A 20791-nucleotide genomic window follows, 5' to 3' on the forward strand; every position below is an offset into this window, starting at 1 on the left:
TGTTGTGGTTTCATACACTTTCTGTAATAAAACATCTAAAAGCACAACTCTTGTCAGCTTGGGCACAAAATCCTATCAAATGGGGGTCTAATTTGGGTCCTTGTCATGAAAAAGTTTGAGAACCACTGGTCTAGAGTATCTGAAACCACTCAAAAGCATTAATTAATTTGGTTTCCAATGATTTTCCCTAAAAAACGTTTGATCCTACATCAGTAGATAAAAGTGTTAATCACATGGTTCTTTTCTTTTCCTTTTTTTTTTTTTTGGAAAGACATAAATATGCATATCACTGTGCTCGATGAAAAGTATAATCACAAGTGTTTGTTCCACCATCTGTGCCCAGGAGTGCATAGAATGCATAAACTCCTGTTTAGCAAAGCATTCTGGATGTCTCCAGACAGCCCAACACACCGTTTGCTATATTGGAGGAATTTTCTATCGCTGTGAATCGGTTGCAACAGACGTTCTGCCGTCTTGAGCAAGTGCCTTTCCAATTCCGACCTCGGCGGCACTTTAATCCGGCGCGTGAGAACCAGATCCTTCAGCAAACAACTAGAGATGAAAGATTTCTTTTCACACAGTCTGCTGCTTAAGATAACACAATGGACACATACTGTATGATAAAAGTCTCAGTTTGAACTGCTTCTTGACTGTGTAAAAAAAAAAAATCACCACCGCGATCATTTGTGAGAAGAGGGAAGTGAGTCTTATTGAACTGTTCATTACGAGCTGCTGCTCCAACTGTTGCCTGCTGTTCATTTTCAGACACCAGCAAGATAATGGGCCTGTTGCATTTTACCTGACTACTAAAAGTTAACAATAGGAAACATAATTCCCCATTATTACACAGCGCGTAATGATCTTAACAACAAAGAGGAAAGCAAGAACCAAAAGAGAGGAGCCACAAATTGCACCGCCAATGACAAGTCCTACAATTCCTCCTGACAAAGAATAATCAAAAGAAATCAATTGCAAAAAAAAAAAAAAAAAACAGCTTTACTCGACTTGTCTCTTCTTGTGAACAACTGTTTTTTTTCACATTTTTGCAGCAAAGTAAAGAAATTCCCCTTTATTGCTATAGCTCATTATTACCCTGATGGTCATTTTATGCAGCATATTAAGCTTGTTTGGTTTTATTTTTGAACTCATGCCAGAGAAAAGTGAAAAATCAACCTCACAGAAAGACAGCGAGTTTGTCTCGAGGGTAAAAAAAAAAGAAAAGGAGGGTAAACCCCCCCCCCAAAAAAAAATCCCCCCGTCCATCCGTCGGTGGTAGAGGTCACAGAGATTAGGCGAGGTGCGGTATGGTGAGTTAATGGAAAGGAGGCTTTGAAAGCGGTAGGGAGAAAGGGGGCAGCCCTGTTGAATCCCTCCTGCCTGCCTGTCAGCACAGAGAAACCCTGAAACCCTGGGAGGTGGTGGTGGTGGTGGGGGGGGCGAAAAAAAAAAAAAAAAAAAAAGGGCCGCTCTACCCTGCGCCGCACGGATTGTTCTGGAATTCTTGCGAGGTTTCGGGGAGTGACCCCCACCGCCGCCGCTGCCATCACCACTCGATGATGCCCCCCTCTCCCACTCCGCCTTCGCCACCCCACCCCCTATGATTTCATTCATTGCTGCTGCTGCTGCATTCAGCACCTGATAAAGAGTGCCTGCAGAAAGATCCACAATGGGGGGACAACAGTTGTCCGATGCTTTGTGGGGTGTCCAATTTGCTTGGGGAGCTCTAAGCCGTACTGTAAAAGCTGGTTGCATAGTAATGTGACGGCCTTGAAAGGAAACAGTGGGCGTCTCTGACTGGGGCGCTGCATTAAAGAGCATTCTCTCACTGTTAAGAAAAAAATATATAATATAATAAAGCAGCAGAACAAAAAAAAAAATCTAAGAAATTCAGCCCTGAAGTACAGTACATATAAATGATTTACCTACTAGTACATGCAAGTTACTACTGAGGCTGTTCATAAATCAGTAATAAACATAATGCAGGGAGGCTGTTTATGTTATGTTGGTATGGCTGCAGATATTAATATTGCATTAGACATCTGTAAAAAAGCAGATACAATTGATTGCAGTATTTTTAATGTGACTTTTCATTAGCGCGACCTTAATGTAAAAGATCGTAGCAGCAGAAGTATCAGCCCCCGTTAAAGAAGCATCATAAACAAAAGTAGCTGAGCGGTAGCGGTAGCCTGTACGTGTTGTGGGCTCGGCAAGGCCATTAATAATGCATTACTGCTGATTCCACATGCTTCCACTGCAATCATCTTTTGCAAAATGTTTTTTTTTTTTTTTTTTTTTTTTTTTTCTCCCCCCCATGGATCAAATAACTTCATTTGTCATTTTACTCTCCGAGTCATCTCATTGTTTTGTCAAATTAGGTTTCATGGAGAGGGATTGCATCTTGCTCGGCTAGTAATGGCCCATAATTCAAGGCTCTAACTGTAACAGCTCAGTCATCTTTCACGGGACAGATGCCGGCGATTCCAAAGCCCACCCTCCTCCTCCTCCTCCTCCTCCTCCTCCTCTTTTCTCCACACACACACACACACAGATTCCACCTCCCCCTTGGTCTCTTTATCATGGCTGCCTAGCATGTCTGTCTATTGATTCAAACAAATGTAGCCTGACCCCACCTGCTTAATCAAGTTTGGTTGCAGTTGTTAGGAACAGTAAAGGGGTGGAGGAGTGAGAGAAGCTTGTGGGGTGGGTGAGGAGGGGATGGGGGAGAGGGGGAGGGAGGGGGAGGGAGGAGGGAGGAGGGGGTTGCACGACTTGTTAGTTCACAGCTATGAAAAACGAGCAGCCATTCTGCTTCCCGCGCTGCGCAGATGTAGCAGGAATTTGCAATGATTGAAAATCAAATGTTTGCTCGGGAACGAGAGAGGTGGAACGCTCACACATCCACACACGAGCCGGCGCACGCAGCCAGAGGATGGTGTAACCTTTTCACTAACTTACAGAATGAAACCGAACACCGTGTTAAGTACCTATATCTGCATAGCGATTCCTGTTCTTGACAGCAGTGTGTTACCTACTCCGATTCCTGATAATAAGAGGTTATCTGGTCAGCTCTGCAGCTCTAAGGCCTTTCTCAGATCTCCCTCCTGTGGCTTAACACTTTCAATCAAATTACATGTTGAAGGCTAAACGCAGAGAGCCGCGACCGCTAAAGGTGAATTGCTGCTCATTGGTGAAAAATGAGCAAATTTAGCAATCTTTAATTTTGTGGTGCTGGAGCAATTTGTAAATTATAAAAAAAAAAAAGGGATAATGATCTGAAACAGTAATCAGTGTGAATTTGGGGGCTAAAAGGAACGCAGCCAGAATAAAACAGCACTCCAGACTTCCATCTGGATCATTCGTGGCCCAGATGTCATATTTTTTTTATCAAACGATCCAGAAAAAAAAAAAAAGAATCATGTTGGTTTCTGGAGAAAAATCAGACGATTTGATCAAACGAGCGACCGAAAACGAAAGGAAAATATTGTCTCCCCGAAGGCAAAGGGAAGAAGGGAGTTCCTTTCATGCCTCCACTTCTATTGTCCATCTGCTCCTGCAAAAGCGATTGCACTTGCAAATGTTTCATTTCAACATAGTGAAAATGTGATTTGACATATAGTGTGCAGCTCCTCCTGACTGAGTGTGTCTGAAAAGCATTAACATAGCCCGTCAAGGATGCTGGCTGGCTGTATACGCTGCTGGGTTCAGCCCTTTTCAGCAAATATCAGACACACTCCTCACAGACAGACAGGCAGGCGTCTTTAAACAGGAGTGAAAAAGAACAAAAAAAACCCCTCAAAAAGCAGAGGAAGAGAAGGATACCATTGCAGAATATTTTTTTAAATATTTTTTTATCTCCTTTTAGAGGAATTTTTTATTCAGTTTTGCATTAAAAGCTCCTCTTCGATCAGCTCTGTCCACGTTGTGTGAGGTGTAGGTAGCGTTAGAATTTATCTTCTTGCAATAATCTGAGTTGCAGCTGTGATTAAAGATAATTTTATTCAAACCAATCAAAAAAAAAATCTGAATTTAAGTGAAATCAGTTTGAAAAAGTGTAGTGAGTGTGTGTGTAGTTTTGGGAATCTGGATTTGATATGGAGGTTTGGTGGTGGAGGGGTTAGGTCTCCTGGTTGGTGTATGTGTGTGTGTGTGTGTGACAGGGTGTATATAAGTGTGTGTGTGTGTGTGTGTGTGTGTGTGTGTGTGTGTGTGTGTGTGAGAGAAGGGGGGTGTGGATTAGCCAGGCTCCCATAGACAAAAGGCAGATGGATTTGCAAGGCTCTGGCTTATTCAGAATGGGTGAAAAAAGGTCAGAGGGAGAGCGGCGGCCGGCTATTGTTTTCCTCCACGACGACTGCTGTAGGAAACAAAGATCTGTCCCTCACCTCTGATTCATCTGATTTCGGCCTTTGAAAAAGTTCAGCCGGGGTTTTTTTTTAACAAAACCTTTCAGCAAACAAGCACAGAGAAACGCATCGCAGACACACAGCTGCACATGTAAGTAAGTAGATGTGTCTACACACAGGCTGATGTGATTTTATACACTCGGGTGTGATATGCACACACATACACATACACACGCACACACACGCTGATATGTAGAGTGATGTTACATTTGACACCCATATCTGCAGGTGCACACTCATACGCACTTGCACGTAATTTTGCACACACCCACACAACCACGTACATGCGTGCACGCTGCACGAAAGTGCGCGCAAACAATTTTGTGCAAAAGCCCAACAGCATGATATATGATATATAACATATCCATCTCACCGACATGGACATACATTTAGAAATCTAACAGAAATAAACTATTTACGTCACTTCACATGTTTTCATCCCTCTTATATCTTCAAACAGAACAGTGTGAATCTACGTTATTTCTCAGCGATATCACACACTGCATACAAATCAGAGAACAGGATACTCCTCTAAGTTCAATATCACTCGCAACATTAAAAAAAAAATGCACAATGTGATTTAAAGTTTGCACTCCAGCGATGTGAAGCCGCAGCTGGGGAAAATGAAAACAGCAGTAAATCCCATTAAACTGAATGTTATTACAATGTTACGGTGAGATGCAGCTGCATGAAGCCCCTCAACCAGGGCACGCCATCAATCAGTGCATAAACTCCATAGATGCTGCCATTGTGCGTTTACTGCAGAAATTCAACTTTTTGGCTAAGATTAGTCCATTTTTGAGAGTGTTTAAGCATATTTGGGACACAAAACACTTTAAATGAATATGGCTGCAAGAAAAATATGATATGCATAACTTGGAAAAAAAAAAAAAAGGGACTGTGCGTAAAATGTGCAGAATGCACACAGAGGAATGAAGAGAAGAGCAACAGCAGGAAAACACCCTTCATCTTTTTTTTTTTTTCAAGATTTTTGAGAGAAATGGAGGAGAAATAAAACAGCAGCAAGTTGTCAAGAAATTCAGCCAACATTAGCATGCAGAACAACAATTAAATCCTACCAAAAATCCATGGTGAGGTAATGCAACCTCCTCCCGCTTCTATCTCCCATTCCACTCCGGCTGCACCGACACCAGCGACTCAGAGACAGCACCACACTGGCAGCGGCAGAGGGGAGAGTGAGTGAGTGAGAGAGTGAGTGGGAAAGAGAGGGAGTTGCATCTCCTCCCATCATCCCCTTTCTCTCCTTTGAGAAAAAAAAAAAAAAAAACGAAAGTTCCCGGCTTCCTCTCCTCCTCCTCCTCCTCCTCATTCTTTCTTGCCGTTCGCCTCATCCTTTTGCAAAAAAAGAAAGAAAAAATGCACCAACAGATTTCTCCCCGGTCTTTTTCCTTGACGCATTCAGCGCGTGCACAAAGAGGAGCGAAGAGGAGGAGAATGGAGGAGAGAGAGGAGACGAGAGAAGAAGGAGTAAGAGGGACCAGCAGCCTCCACTTCCACAGAGAGGAATGAGATGCATTTTTTTTTTTTTTTCAGAGAGAGAGAGACACTACAAAGTGCGCTGTGGGGCTCCTCCTTATATTCCTCCCTTCCCTCCCTCCATTCCCTGCCTGTCTACAGCACATGTCACCTCCCCTCGTTGCCATGGCGATGGCTCCACATGTTGCCGACAGGAGGAGGAAGAGGTGGAGGAGGAGGAGGAGGAGGAGGAGGAGGAGGAGGAGGAAGAGGAGAGGAAAGGAATAGGAGGTGAGAACCAGAGAGGAAAAGGGTGAGCAAAAGATGAGGAGCGAGGGAAGGGAGGAGGCGAAGGGAGTAAGGAGAGGTAGAGCGAAGGGGAGAGGAGGTTGCGAGGGGAAAGAGGGGAGGAAATTAGCAAAGAGAGAATGGTTTCTCTCACGCTGAGCCTTAAAATCTTGTATCCTTAAAACAAATTAAAATTATTCTGTCAGTGCGGCGACATTCACTTGTTTTCTGGAAACAAGTGGAAATATCTTCGGGCAGATCCGTCCTCCGCTGCCAAGAAACCGCCGCTTGATTCAAGAAGATTCATAAAGATTTCTCTTTGAGTAACAATAAAATGATCTCCGCTGGAAACTACAATGTTTTTCTTTTCCAACTTTGACTTTAATAAGATTTCAAGGCCACATTAGAGGCTGTGACTTGTTCGGATGAGGATGTTTTGCATAGTTATAAGAAAAACTCTGACTTAATCATCAAGACTAGTTCCATTAAGTAGAAAGTGTTTTTCTGTCTCCCGATATGAAAAAATACAAAGTCACTCGGCTGTGAAATGACAAGAGCAATGGCTACTAACAGAGTATGATTTTCATATAAGTGAGTAAAAAAGAAGAAACCAGAATCAGCTCAGTCATCAGTGTGAAAACGACCGACTACGTAAACAATTCGATCAGAAAACGCTCATTTACCCCTCAGACGTCCATATGTGAATGACAACGGTTGGATTCTACTCATGAAAAACAGCCCTACCACTTCATTGGATTTCAGCTTAACACAAATACACAGTGTATGCTAATACATAACAAGAAACTGCAATACAGACATGCTAATTACTGTACACTTAAGCTAATTAAGAATGACTGTCTTCATAGACGGCACAGACAAGTTTATTTTTCAACTCAAAAACGTCCTGCTCACCATTTTTCAATAACCAAATTTATGTGATTCATATGAAAATTATTCATATATTGTGTTGACATTAAAACACAGAGGCTAATATACTGTTATCTACAGATCTACATCTGTATCTGTGTTCATGTCAACAGAATAAAATGCAAATAAAATGTCTCTTTCTCTGCCTCAATGAATGGGAAATATGGTTATGTTGAGTCAAAATCATAAAGAGAAAACATAAGTGTTTTGATACTATTATCTTAAATCTGCAACTGTTTGTGAACTCAGTTGAGCTAAAAAGTAAAGTGAAGTTTGAACTGGACATTGATTAAAGCAAATACTGACACATGCTTATCATATCTTATCAATTATACAGTTCCTGAAATGTGAAATGTGTGTCCAATAATAAACCATTAAACTTAAAACATTAAACTATGTTTTATACTGTGTGTTTTTGTTGTTGTTGTTGTTGATGTTCTCTTCAAATTAGCTGATAGAAACGCAACTGACTCACATTGCTCTTTTTTGAAAACATTTCCTTTAAGTTTGATATTTAGATAGAAACATGGCTAAGGTTTTTTTGTCAGGGAGACACACACCATCCCACCAAACACACACACACACACACATACATACACACCATAGCCACCCCCAGGCCCAATCAACAAATAGGACTAATGAGTTCTTAGCTTCAGAGAGTGGAGAAGGAGGCACTGAGACCAATGGAGGACTAACAGCTGCAGCAAACATTGGGGAGAATTAAGACAGGAAGGTGTGTGTTTGTGCCTTTGTGTCTGAATGAGTGAATGAGTATTTATGTGTGTTTCTATGTACGAGATTAAGAGAAACAGGTGGAAAAGAAATACACTTTTGCCTTTCGTGCATTGATCAACATTTAAATATGAGTCTGGATAAGATATAGTCTCACATCAAAATGTGTAATAGCTACATATTAGTTTCATAATAACGACTATGAAATTGTGATATGCCTATGTTTTTTTTGGCTGATTCTTTTCTGTTGGTTTGCGTCCACGTTACATGACTGTCATGTTTCTGTCTACAAAAACAAACAAAAATGGCTGCCATTCCTTTTATTCTCAGTGGAAAATGCAATGTTTTATGATAGTGTCAGCATTAAATGTGTTTTGATAACATTTCTAGTGAGAAATGTGCATTTTCCTCTCTTTATCTTCGTTCAGTGAATGTAAATTATGTTTAGTTTGTAGTTATTACAAAGATTTTTTCAGGCTTTCTATCGTTGCTATGGCGGTTGCTATGGACGCTGCTATCGCTGAAACCACGTAGTTGCATGTTGTTTGAATCACTGTCTTTGCGTTGTGTAGTTATCTAAGCTGTTATGTTATTTTATGTAACTGTTTGATGATGTTCTTTCAATAAAAAACTTATATTTTAGAGCGCCTTTGAGGCTTTGCGACTGGCTGACCGGAGGACCTGCCGCTTGGAAGTATTTTCCTCACTGTCACTGTGTTAAGGTTTTCTTTTAATGATGTCTATCTATGGTATAACAAAATCTTTCTCAACACAAAAACATGAAAGTGTCCTTGATAACTCAACAATAAAACGGGTTAATGTTAAGGCCATCAGTTTTAATTATTTCTCCTTCGATTCTGAGAAATAAAGTTAAATCTGAAATAAGCCAACATCTTTACTTTTTCTTAACATAGATCATCTAGATGCAGTGTAATTACTAGTTCGGATGTACTAGATATTTTGATATATTCAGTAGATATATCTTTTTACAATCTTATATTGCAATCCTACTTTGCAAACTGAAAGAACTACAACTGTGGTACTGAATTGAATCAAGCTGTAAACACATCTGTGTAATCAGATTTTAAATATCTAATTATTAAATGGGTGAAAATTAATTTTAACCATATTTTACCCATATCTGACAGCGCCCCCAGTTGTTGACTATATTCACATGATAGCTGAGATCAAGAGCTCTTTATAACATGGTTACAAAGAGCACTTTGAAGGCCCAATATATAAAATTAAGCTTTTTGTTTGTTTGTTTGTTTGTTTTTTAGTGAAAACATTGAACAAAATAAGTCACCTTCAGAGATTACAATACTGCTGACAATCTGGGGCATTACTACAGGCTTGGAATAAGGCCTAAGTGCTTGGGTTAGGATTAGGATTAGGGTCAGGGTTAGGGCTGAAAAGACCAAACCGTTCTCATTCCCAGGTCATCAAATACCGATGCATGCATATGTTACTATCTACAAAGTCCTGGAGATTTTTTGTATCTTCATTATTCTTGGTTTTGGGATTTTATTTTAAAAGGGACCTATTATGTTCATTACCAGCTCTAAATTTTTATTCAGTGACTCCACTAGAGTAGCTTTGCATTATTCACAGTTCATTATCAGTTTTTAGTTTTGTTTTTTAAAAATTTATATTATACAGGCCCTTTATGCAGCCCCTCAGTTCATCCTCGTCTCTAACAGGCAGTTTCAGCTCCCGTCCCTTTAAGGCTCCCCTTCTGATGAGCCCACTCTGTTCTGATTGGCCAGCTTTCTGGAAGCCTGCCGATGGGAAGAGTTGTGTTAAGTTACCACTGATGCAAACCCCAAATTTTTCTGCTTCAAATTCAATCCATCTCTGGGGCGTTCTAAAATCGATGTTTTTTATTGAAAGAACATCATCAAACAGTTACATAAAATAACACAAATAACATAACAGCTCAGAACTACACAACGCAAAGACAACGATTCAAACAACATGCAACAACGTAGTTTCAGAGATATCAGCATCCATATCAACCACCATAGCAACGATAGAAAGCCTGAAAAAATCTTTGTTATAACTGACAAACGGATCATCGTACACATAACATATACAAAGATTATAAAAATAAAATGCACACTTCTCACTACAAATGTTATCAAAACACAAAAAATGTTTGGGTAGGGGCGCTTCCTGGACTCAAAAAAGAGTTTGTTTGAGGTGCTCTTTGGATAGGGATAAATGTAGACACAAAAATACACGTTTTCTTGTATTTTTGTTATCAAAACACATTTTAATGCCAAAACTATCTTTAAAAATTGCATTTTCCACTGAGAATAAAAGGAATGGCAGCCATTTGTTTGTTTTCGCAGACAGAAACTTGACAGTCATATGAGGTTGACGCAGGCCAATAGAAAAGAATAATGTAGGCATCTCACAGTTTTAGAGCCATTATTGTGAAACTAATACGTTTTGCACTGTGGACCAACGTGGCTATGACACATTTTAATGTGAGATTGGGTTGATACAGTATGTGTGTGTGTGTCTGTGTGTGTGTGTGTGTGCACACACACTGAAATCTCCCATTATACCACTGTGTGCAGTTTGGCTTGGAAAAGAGACTAAGGGGGCAAAGAGAGAAGATGCTGCCTAATGCAGATGACAAGGTCCTTCCTGGGGAGTGTGTGTGTGTGTGTGCGTGTGTGTGTGTGCATGTGTGTGTGGATGGAGGGGGGCTCTTCAGTTTATCTTTCTTTTCAACCCCCCCCCCCCTCCAACTCCTTCACAGACACCCCCACACCTCCTTTTGTCCCCCTTGGTGACAGCTGGAGGTGGCAGGCAGCGAGGACCTGGCTCTGCTCTGTGTGTTTGTTGGTGGGGAGGGGGGGGGGGGGGGGGGGGGGGGGGCTGCTGGTTGGTGGAGATTTGGGGGGGGGGGTAACCTTTCAGTTTGAAGCCCCCCCCCCTTTACTAATACTTCTCTCGACCCCCACCTACAAAGCTTTCTGCGCTGAACACAAGCTAACTGAACTGGAAGAGAGAGTTAAAGGAACTTTGGGCGCCAATATTTCATTTCCTTTCCTTTTTAGCAGCACAAAAAACGCTTCCCGTCAGGCTTTTATTCTCTACAGCCACGCCCCCCCCCCCCCCCCCAAAAAACACACACACACGACACATCGCCACCTCTACCTGCTCTCGCTCTTTCTGTCTCTGCCTGCATCACAGTTGTAACAATAGCATACAAGCAGGAGGTTTACAGTAATCGCCTTGTACACTTGTTTCTGTCACTGCCTGAGTGGAAACAATTTGATTCTGGTGCATCTCTGAACTCTTTATTAATAGCGAGAGGGAAGCCCAAAATATCCCTCTGCAAAGATGGTTGAGAGCAGAAATGAAAATATGTAAATAGGAAATGGGTGGGTTTTTGTTTTTAAGGAGAAAGAGCAAATTTTGAATGCCTGAACTTTGGGTAATGAGTCTTCATACGTTATTATATATAGCTATGGAGAATATTACATTTGGATAGCAGGGCACCTTAAGTTTGATGTGCAGCAAGGTACATATTCTAAAATTGCACTGACTGATGTTTTTTTATACTAACAACTGGATAAAATTACATTTAGCAATGTGAAACATGGTATTTGTAGTTATAACCTGACTCTGAAGTCTCTAGCCTTTTGAGTTCATTGTTTTGGTTTTATGGCCCACAAATTCTGCAACTTCATTTCCAACAACAGATGGCTATTTTTATCACACAAGCCCTGATAAACCCACTGTAAGCTACTTGAACAGCATTAAATGCAAACAGACAAAGTTAGCAACTGTCATGTGAAGAAAAGTGGAACATCTAGTGACTTAAGAGCCAAAACCAGACCAAACCGGAGCTAAAAGGAGAGTAAATATTGGATTTACATTCATCTATTGCATCATAAAGTCGCTCTGTGTCTGTGTTTGAAAATAACAATTTTAAAAGGTGATAATAAGTCAGTGTTTTCCTGCTCCTGTGTGGCCAAAAATGAATTGAATTCATTCATTAAAAATCAATTACTGCAGCTTTAATTTGCAGGTATCCATGGCAACAGTTGCTATTTGCTAGCAGCTTTGCAATTGTTTCTCAATGTTCTTTGTATCCGCCACGTTATTTTCACATATCGGCACCCCTGTTGTGTATTATTGCTAACTTGTTTGCAATTTACCAACTTCCCAGTATTTCATGAAATTAAAAGCTTGTTTTATTTATTTCATATCTCTGAAGGCTGACTACCTTTTATATTTTTCCATTTTAAAGACTAAATCAAACCTTTGCAGTACTTGTTAACAGGTTAGGTCTTAACCTTAAACTGCTTTGTCTGTTCCACTAAGCAGTATGAAAAGGAATAATAGTAAAGTCACTGAAAGGGAAAAAACAGCTTTTTCTGAAACTGCATTGACTGGAAACTGTAGTAAATCACTCTTTTAATTTACTCTTTGGTCAACAAGGTCTTTGAGTGAACACTGAGCTAGATGATATATTGAACAATTTTATCCAGGCAGGTTCCAGGGCCACAGTTAGTAAATGGTGTTGGCGTAGATGAAAAGCACTGTACCTTAAGAGGTCAGTGGAGAAGAAGATGTTCTGTGTGAGATATCACAGGTTTGTACCACACTCTACAAAGATCTGACAGCAATAGATTTGTCTAAATGGAGCATTGTGCTCACATTGAATGGTCTTCAGCCATGTTAGTTCTTATCTGTGAGCAGAATCTCTCATGTTGGTTTGTTGTATTGCTCCTGTCATGATGCACTGTGCCAATGGAACAGCTGAAAGATAGTATCAACGTTTCCTACTTTAATGGGTGACTAAAATAGAAAATATTAAGTCACAAAAGGGGGGAAACAGCGCTGGCTGGTTAGAAGGATTCACATGGTTTTGATAGTAGATACAATTTCCAGCACCCTTTGTAGCTAAATGAGTAAAGCCAGACGCTGCGAGCTTTGAAGCTAGTACACATGCACTGCTACCTCAGGATTAATGTAACATTAAAATCTGATACTAACAAACTGATGCTGTTTTTGAAAAGACTGGTTAGCTTGTGTTCAGTAGGGATTAAGCAATGAAGTAAAATTAACACTATAAAAACTGAACTGAACATCCAAAAATGTATCAAATTATCTACTCGATACCAATCAAATTCCCCATCAATATTTTGACATTTTCATTCCCCCAAAAAATCAGTTTTAAGCTGATCAGAAAGAAGTTTTACTCCCACAAAGTTGGATGTTGGTGCAGCTGACAATTGAAGTTTTGACCATATCCTGGTATGATAGTTAAACAGGTTTTATAAGACTGATAACAATCCATACCATCTTCTCTAGTATTTCCTTATAATGTTATGTGTAGAACAATAACAGATGACTGTTAAATTCATTGTGACACCTCAACAGCTTTCAGGTATCAGTGGTTATAGTATTGATTAGATTAGTGTACTGCAAGTGTTTCCCTAAATTAAAACAAATATTTTCAATAAACTGCACAGCTTCTAGTTACAACGTGCATATAAATAAAAAGAAAATGTCTGTTTGCACTGGAATAACAGCGCTCTCCTTCTGTTTCCGTCCTTTTGTACATGTTAGTGCTTTACATATGACTCACAAGCTGATAATAAGACAGAACATGTATGTAAACAGTAAAAACAATTTGAGACTCACACACACATAAAGATAACAATGTAATAAACCCGATAAAAATAGATTAAAATACAATAAGAGCTAGATGAAATAAATACAAATAAAACAGATTAGAGGTAATAAAACATTTATCAACATTAATACAATAAACTAAATCATTAAATATAATAAATAATGCCCAAAAACCATGCTTACATTCAAAGATATCAACACTTCCAGCTGCTCTCAGATCCTCAGAAACAACCAAATCCAACCGAGAGCTTCAGATATGTAAAAATACATTATAGATGCAGAAAGTCTCCGTAGTGATGTTCACATCTATACTAACGCTTTATTGCCTGTAATGTTAATAATTTATTATGCTAACTGTAGCACCTTTAAGTTGGTCATACGCCACGTTTAGAGGAATTATGTCTGTTGCGATTACCTCATCACTATGTATATGTCTACTAATCTACTGACATATTCTGTTTATTAGCCCTGATGTGTAATATATTCGGTTCTCTTCTCTGCATGACTCCGCTAGACTTTATTCTTCGCTAACACTCGTCTGACAGAACGCCCAGACCTACTGTCATTAACTGTGGACGAACAGAAGATTTTTAGATCAACAGTCTCCACATAATGAGCTCGGAAAACATCACTCGTCTCACAACCATAAAAAAAAAAAAAAACAGATGTATCTGCCTCTTTGTCTGACGGCCTCAGAGCGACGCAGGCATCAACTCCGCCGTCAGCTCTGTCAGATGGACACGACATCAGAGGGCCATCGTTGGACATCGCCTGGAGACCCGCAAACGGCTTGTGTGATATTCAAACGGTCACCGACGGATACCGAATGAAAGGCTTTCTCTCTTGTTTTTCACCAAAAGGACAGCTCATTCAGCCCAGGACGACCGAACTGATGTCCTTTGTGCGGTGCAACATATTTTGGATTCCTGTGACCCTCCGTCCTGCCCCCGCTTGCCTTGTCTTCTGGGATGGCACCCAAGACAAAAGAGCCATCATTCGCATGATATGGTAGCCCCTCGGCCCTGACGCCCCCTGGGACATAAATCTTCGACATACAGTAAGCAAGCATAACATCTGGGCTGACTGACAAACGGACTGTGACAAACTGCAACGGAAAGTCTGCAAAGCTAATTAGACTTGGAAACGAGGATGTCTATTTCTGAGTGACCAACAACATTTAGTCAGTACTACTGTATGAAGTGTTGGTACTATGTTTACAACAGTACATCACATTTTAGAGGAATATATTGTACATTTCAGTGTGAAAGAGCAACATCAGACCTTGACCTGCTGGTAACTGCTTTAATGGTCAGAAAAATGAATCAATTAATTAGTGCATAACTGATGTTCTCCCTTATTTATGCCAAAGTTAATAAAAGATTCCTATCATATACTTTTGTGGGCTAACTGTGAAGTCGCTACCACCAATATACTGTATATTTTTTTCTGACCAATTAATTTTTTTACTCTACTGCATTTATCTGATGGTTGAAGTCATTGTTTACTTCACAAATTAATTTTACAGAATATAAAATATCGCCACTATTAGCTTTCTTTTCTTATTTGACTTCCTCTGTCCTTTGATTTCTCTTTATTTTATTTCCTTTTTTAGTTTGCTTTGGTTTATTGACACCATTCTATCATGTTTATATCAGACTTTGTCAGTGATAGAAACATCCTGAACTTATTTCCTACTTCCCTTTGTTCTTTCCTTCTCTACCTTTGCACTCCCAGTGTCTTTCTTCCTTCCTTCTTTCATCCCTTTTTCCCTCGTTTTCCACCTGAAACATATAAATCCTCATGATATGTGGTTGTCACCAAACAATAAACTAAAGTCTCACTCTTTCTTACTAGTACACATAAGTTAAGTGTAGTGTTTTGGCTATTATGGCTATTATAGTATTGCTACATAATTGAATAAATTCAGTAGCCTCTTTTTTCTACCATGGAGTCTGATGACATACACATACATGTATGGACATATATATTACTGTACAAACACACTGTAGACACACAGAATCTGTTTTTTTATGTCTGCTGTTCTTTCTCCTTCACAGACAATTAAAACAGGAAACACACAAACATTACATATCATTTTCCTACAGTTTTCCTGTCACACATTCTCATAAACACACATTTTCTACCTATATCCACATCAACACACATTTGATGCCTTTACCTTTTCCTATTGGTTTGCTATCTTTCTATCATGAAGGCTCTATTCTCCTGTTCACTCTTTGCCATACACACACACACACACACACACACACACACACACTGTCTTTTACCTAAAGCTAAGCTCACTTCACAAGCTGGAAAATGGCTTGACAGTGGAGGCCGATGTAACTGTCTTTCCTCTGCAGTCAGGGAGATGAGCATGAAACAATTCTCCTGACAGCCCCGACCAGAACTGCATCACCACCAGCCAGTCTGAGTCTGTGAGCTCCATTTCACCAGTCGAATCACACACTGAGAGCTTAAAGGCATCGTGTGCTGACTGTTGTCCCCCCCCCCCCCGCCATTAAATAATGGGAGACCTGCCCTCACCAGAAAAACGACAAGCAAGTCGTTTTGCTCAAACATGTAAATGTCTTCTTGGCGACGTTTATCCTGACAACTCTTGCGATCGTGCGGATAATCATGTATGTGTTCTCCAGATAACAACAGCACAGATCATTTATTGAAACATTGTATGTTTGTGTTCACTAGTGAAGGTGATGAAGGTGAAGACTTGGTGACTTGGTGTTTTACGATGCCCACTCATTCACAGATGTGACTGATTTAAGCTCCGTCCCAGTAATCAAATAGTCAGATAATACGATACAGAGGCGCATCGCTAATTGTTTCACTTTGGAAAATGATATTTTAACAGTGACATGCAGCTACTACCTGATAAAATAAAGGTGTTTTTTTTTCTCTGATATTAAGTATTTTCTTTGTGTTGCATGCTTCTTAAGGAATGTAAGAAACCTTTAGTTGAGGCACCGTGTTCATGTGTCAATAAGACAAACTGGGACATCATCTAGTGCGGGGGCCCTTAGGTGTAAATTCAGTGGCTTGATAGGAACGACGCCAAGATGTCTGACATATTGACAGGTCCATATCATAACTCATCATACAAAGGAGAAGAACACTGATAATGGAAAACATATGTTGAAGAAGTGGCGAGGTATAAAAGATCCCAGCTCTAGTTGGCTTGTTGTTCATTGTATTTGCATGAACAACAAGGAAATAAAGCTGTATTCAACTTATGCTTACTCTATTCGGTCATCAGAAATACACAATTACAACCCCGTTCTCTCTCTTTCTCTGTCCTTTTTAGGCAACAAGGATTTCTGTGGTGGATAAGGGGGATAAATGGAGAATGAGACAGAAACCAAAACACTTTCTGAACAGTTGTATGTCCACTTTTACCCTTTTACCCACACAGAGGTGTAACCACAAATAAACTGTCTCTTGTAATACACTACTGAGTGTTGTTACGCTATCTTCCAGTGCGTGTACTGTTCTGCTGTGAAGAGGATAACTAACGCTCGGCAAAAGGCTTCCAACAAACGATCAGTAAATGGCCAAAAGCCCATTTACTGAGGGTGGGTGTTGGTACTAGTGTTGAGACACTTCTCCTTGATTTACTGTGGCTTGGATTGTACATCGCTTTTCACGAAAGCATTGTTCATTTCACCCTAACACTCCCTTCAGTGGTAGTTTCTTTTAAATCATGAAGATGATATTTCATTAATGCTTAACCATGTAGTTTCAACTGCTTAAACATAACCAGACCTTAAACATGGAGGTGCCAGATAAGAAAAAAGACCAGTTTTGTCCATCTGAGCATCTCAGTACTGCATTCAGTCATTGTTTAACCTACATGACTGAATGGACGGCTGAACACCTTCAACTGTAGATAACATCTACACTCCAGTATTACCATATACAGTAAGCTGGTTTAAACATTTTCTGCACCAATCACAAATAACATCACTGGTACAAAGTGTCCTATCACTCACAGATTTCCTTTATTTTCAGTCACAAGTCGTGACGGCGGCAGAGCTCCAGACTTATTTCAACAACTCGATCTGACCAGTTCAGCTCTGAGTGCGTCCACCACCTGGCTGAGGACGTAATGACATATTGAAAGAGCTGGCTTTTGTCTGGAAGGACAGAGAAACGTTTTGTGTCTCCCTGCCTCCAAAAATGTCAGAATGAGTCTTTTCTGTAGCAGAGGCAGGTTGCAGGGATGGAGGGAGGGAATGAGAGAGAGAGAGAGAGAGAGAGAGAGAGAGAGAGAGGGAGGAGGGAGAGGAGGATGGATGGATCCCCCTGAACCATCACCTTTATCAGCCATCTTCTCCGCTCTGAGGAGGATGCCTCAGAGCTCTGCGAAATGAATTGAGGGTTATTTTCTTATGAGATGCAGACTGTGGGGAAGGTGATAACAATGACTTTTCTCACGTCATTAAAGCCGCTTTTTACATCTGCTTGTGGGTGCCAGTGGATTGTTTCCTCCCCTCTGTATGACAAATAATTATCTAATAGATGTTGGGTGCTGCCAGACAATGCTGTGCTGTACAGCGGCAGACCTGCGGCTCACATGGAGGGTTACTGTCACAGTTAAGGTGCTCTGTTTAGGATGTTCTTAAGAGGGATCTTATCTGCAGTTCCCCAACTTTTTCTCGAGGCTTGCTTCATGTTCATTTACATCCTGTTCCTATCATCATTTAGGGGCTTCTCCTTGCAACCAACATTAGCCGAGGCCCTGATATTTCTCTAACTGTGACCAAGTAGATGCAAAACACGCATATCCATTAGCCAAATCGCTAATCAGATTTAATCTGTTTTGGTTTTCCAGGGTTACAGACAAATCACTGCAGTTGAGAAGGTGGTGGAAATGCCCCTGAATCTATTTGGTAACAGCTAAAAATGCAAAGTAAAGATGAACTTATGCATTTCTAGTTAGTTAACTTTCCATAAACTATCAAAAACACATGGGTGACTCCAACTAGCTGCACTACGATCACAACAAACATTTTGCTAGTTTTCACACTGATCATTCGATAGCTGCATCAGACAAATGCTAAACAGCTCCGCATGTGTACGGCTTTATGTGTTGAAATCACCGGAGCCTTTTTTCTGCCTGTTGCTTTATATGTGACAAGGATGAAGATTATTTTAGCGTAATTTCAGTCGCACCTCAGTTCCCATCGTCATGGAAGCAAGGCCGTGTTGGTGGCCATCTGCACCAGATCACTTACTCTTCCCCATTATAACTACTTTAGTAAGTTATGTGAATATATCTTGGAAAAGGTGGCTGTTAGAATGAGTCTCTCAGATCACAATCTCTATTAGTCTCTAATACTTCTTGGTTACATTGAAATTTGGCTTTTTGGATTAGTTATTCGATCATCTAAAACACATAACGGCTAAGTGTAAAGTAGTATTAGTTGCCAAAACATAATGAGAATCACAAGTGAATAAAAAAAGACTGTTTGTGTCCATAGTGTTTCCAGCATTGATGTGACAAGAAGAGAATCCATTATCTCTCAACATGATGCTCTCTTGACCAATATAATACATGCATTCAGTGGAATTCACATAAAACTGGCATTAAATTAATATAATTATCTGCTGTTTGTCTGTTTAGCTCATAATCTGCTTCTGATACATCCAACCATAAACCAAATGTGTCAGAGTGACCCTCCTCGACACAGAAACAGGCAAACCTCGACGTACATGAACAGAGCCTCATTGTAGCAACATTGTGTATGTGTAAGTGTGTGTGTATGTGTGTGTGTGTGTGTGAGCGTTGCCGTTGACGCTCTGCCCAGATTAGCTTGTTAAAATAGAGCAGCAGCGTTAGCATGCACTGCGCTTCAAAGCAGAGAAAAGGCTGTTGATCAAGGTGAATGCTACGCTTGTCGTCTCGCCTCTCCCTCACGTTCAATCACCCACACGTCCGCCTGCTAGCTGCCAGTGTGTGTGTGTGTGTGTGTGTGTGTGTGTGTGTGTGTGTGTGTGTGTGTGTGTGTGTGCGTAAGGGAGTTGAACTTGAACAGGTTTGTGTGTTCATGTGTTAAAGGGTTAGGAGTCGACTAGGAAGTGTGTGTTAGGGGTGAATACACGGCTGTGTGTTTGCAGAGATGTTATGTGTGTATGTGTGTGTGTATCTATGTAGTGCTTTTTTTTTTTCCTGCACATATTTTCCTTTTCAACATTCGACTCAGCAGCACTGAAATATTCTCAGAAACCACAAGGCTGATAGTGAAGTTCTTTCAGGCAGCGTCTGAGAGATTCAACCGACAATGAATCATCTGACTAACAAGTATTGTGTGTGAATCTGAAGCCTGATTTATTTTATTCTTCTGTGCCACAGAGCTCCGTTGTCCAAAAACATGTCACCAAGCGCCATATTGTTGCACTGGTTGACATGTTCCTTCATTACCATGAACACACACGCTGTAGTTTGTCAACACCGTTAGCACCAAAAACAGAATCCTGTCCTATTCTTGGATCTTGCATCAGATCCTAAAGAGAAGATATATGACAAAACCTACCCACATACATGTGTCATCAATTATTTCAAAGATGTAAATGCAATATATAACGCCTCAGATATGGCAGGTGCATTGCTTGTTTTATCTTTGACACTCCTGCAGTCACATTTATGTTCCGTCGTGTAAATTCAAACACACAACAACAGTGTGGCCTTCAGATTTTAGATCAGATCACCTTCATTAGCTGACGATCCAAACGTGGGCTTCGTGTTTGGCCCTAATACTTGTTAACTACAACCTCATTGCTATAATGTGTGCTTATATTCATAAGCTGAGCCCTGCACCGGCTTTAATGCACTGTGCACAAGCTAGCATGGTGCCATTAGCTGCACTTGGCAAGACTGCAAACAGCAAGCCGTGGAATATTAAATACATATGACCCCGAGAGCACATTATACAAAATGGCAGCGACCCCGCCTGAGGGGAGTGTTGTTTCCGCGGCAAACAAGATTCTCTGCACCACCATTTAGTCTCCATTCATCAAAGTCATTTCTTGTTTTCCCAAACACCAGGAAATCAGGGGCGAGGTCACAATTTCACAACAGGAGGAAGGAGAAAAAAGAACAACAATATTTAAAAAAAAAAAAAAAAAAAACTTGCATAATTATTCATCATTAGCTGCACCCCATCGGTCCAGACCCATGTCATCGTCATGACAACGACCCCCTGGGCCTGAACCCCCCACCCCCCCAACACACACACCTCCCACTGCATGCCACCCGCCCCTCAAATGCACGACTCCAGTGGGACAGCCTC

General features: G+C 40.5%; 1 protein-coding gene across 9 annotated transcripts in view; it reads right to left on the reverse strand.

The window, feature by feature from the left end:
* Positions 1-20791, reverse strand: part of LOC122993274 (receptor-type tyrosine-protein phosphatase N2-like) — a 249860-nt gene that overhangs the window by 61706 nt on the left and 167363 nt on the right. The gene's annotated exons all lie outside the window — the stretch shown is intronic.

Source organism: Thunnus albacares, chromosome 12, assembly GCF_914725855.1.
Source record: "Thunnus albacares chromosome 12, fThuAlb1.1, whole genome shotgun sequence".
Lineage (NCBI taxonomy): Eukaryota > Metazoa > Chordata > Actinopteri > Scombriformes > Scombridae > Thunnus > Thunnus albacares.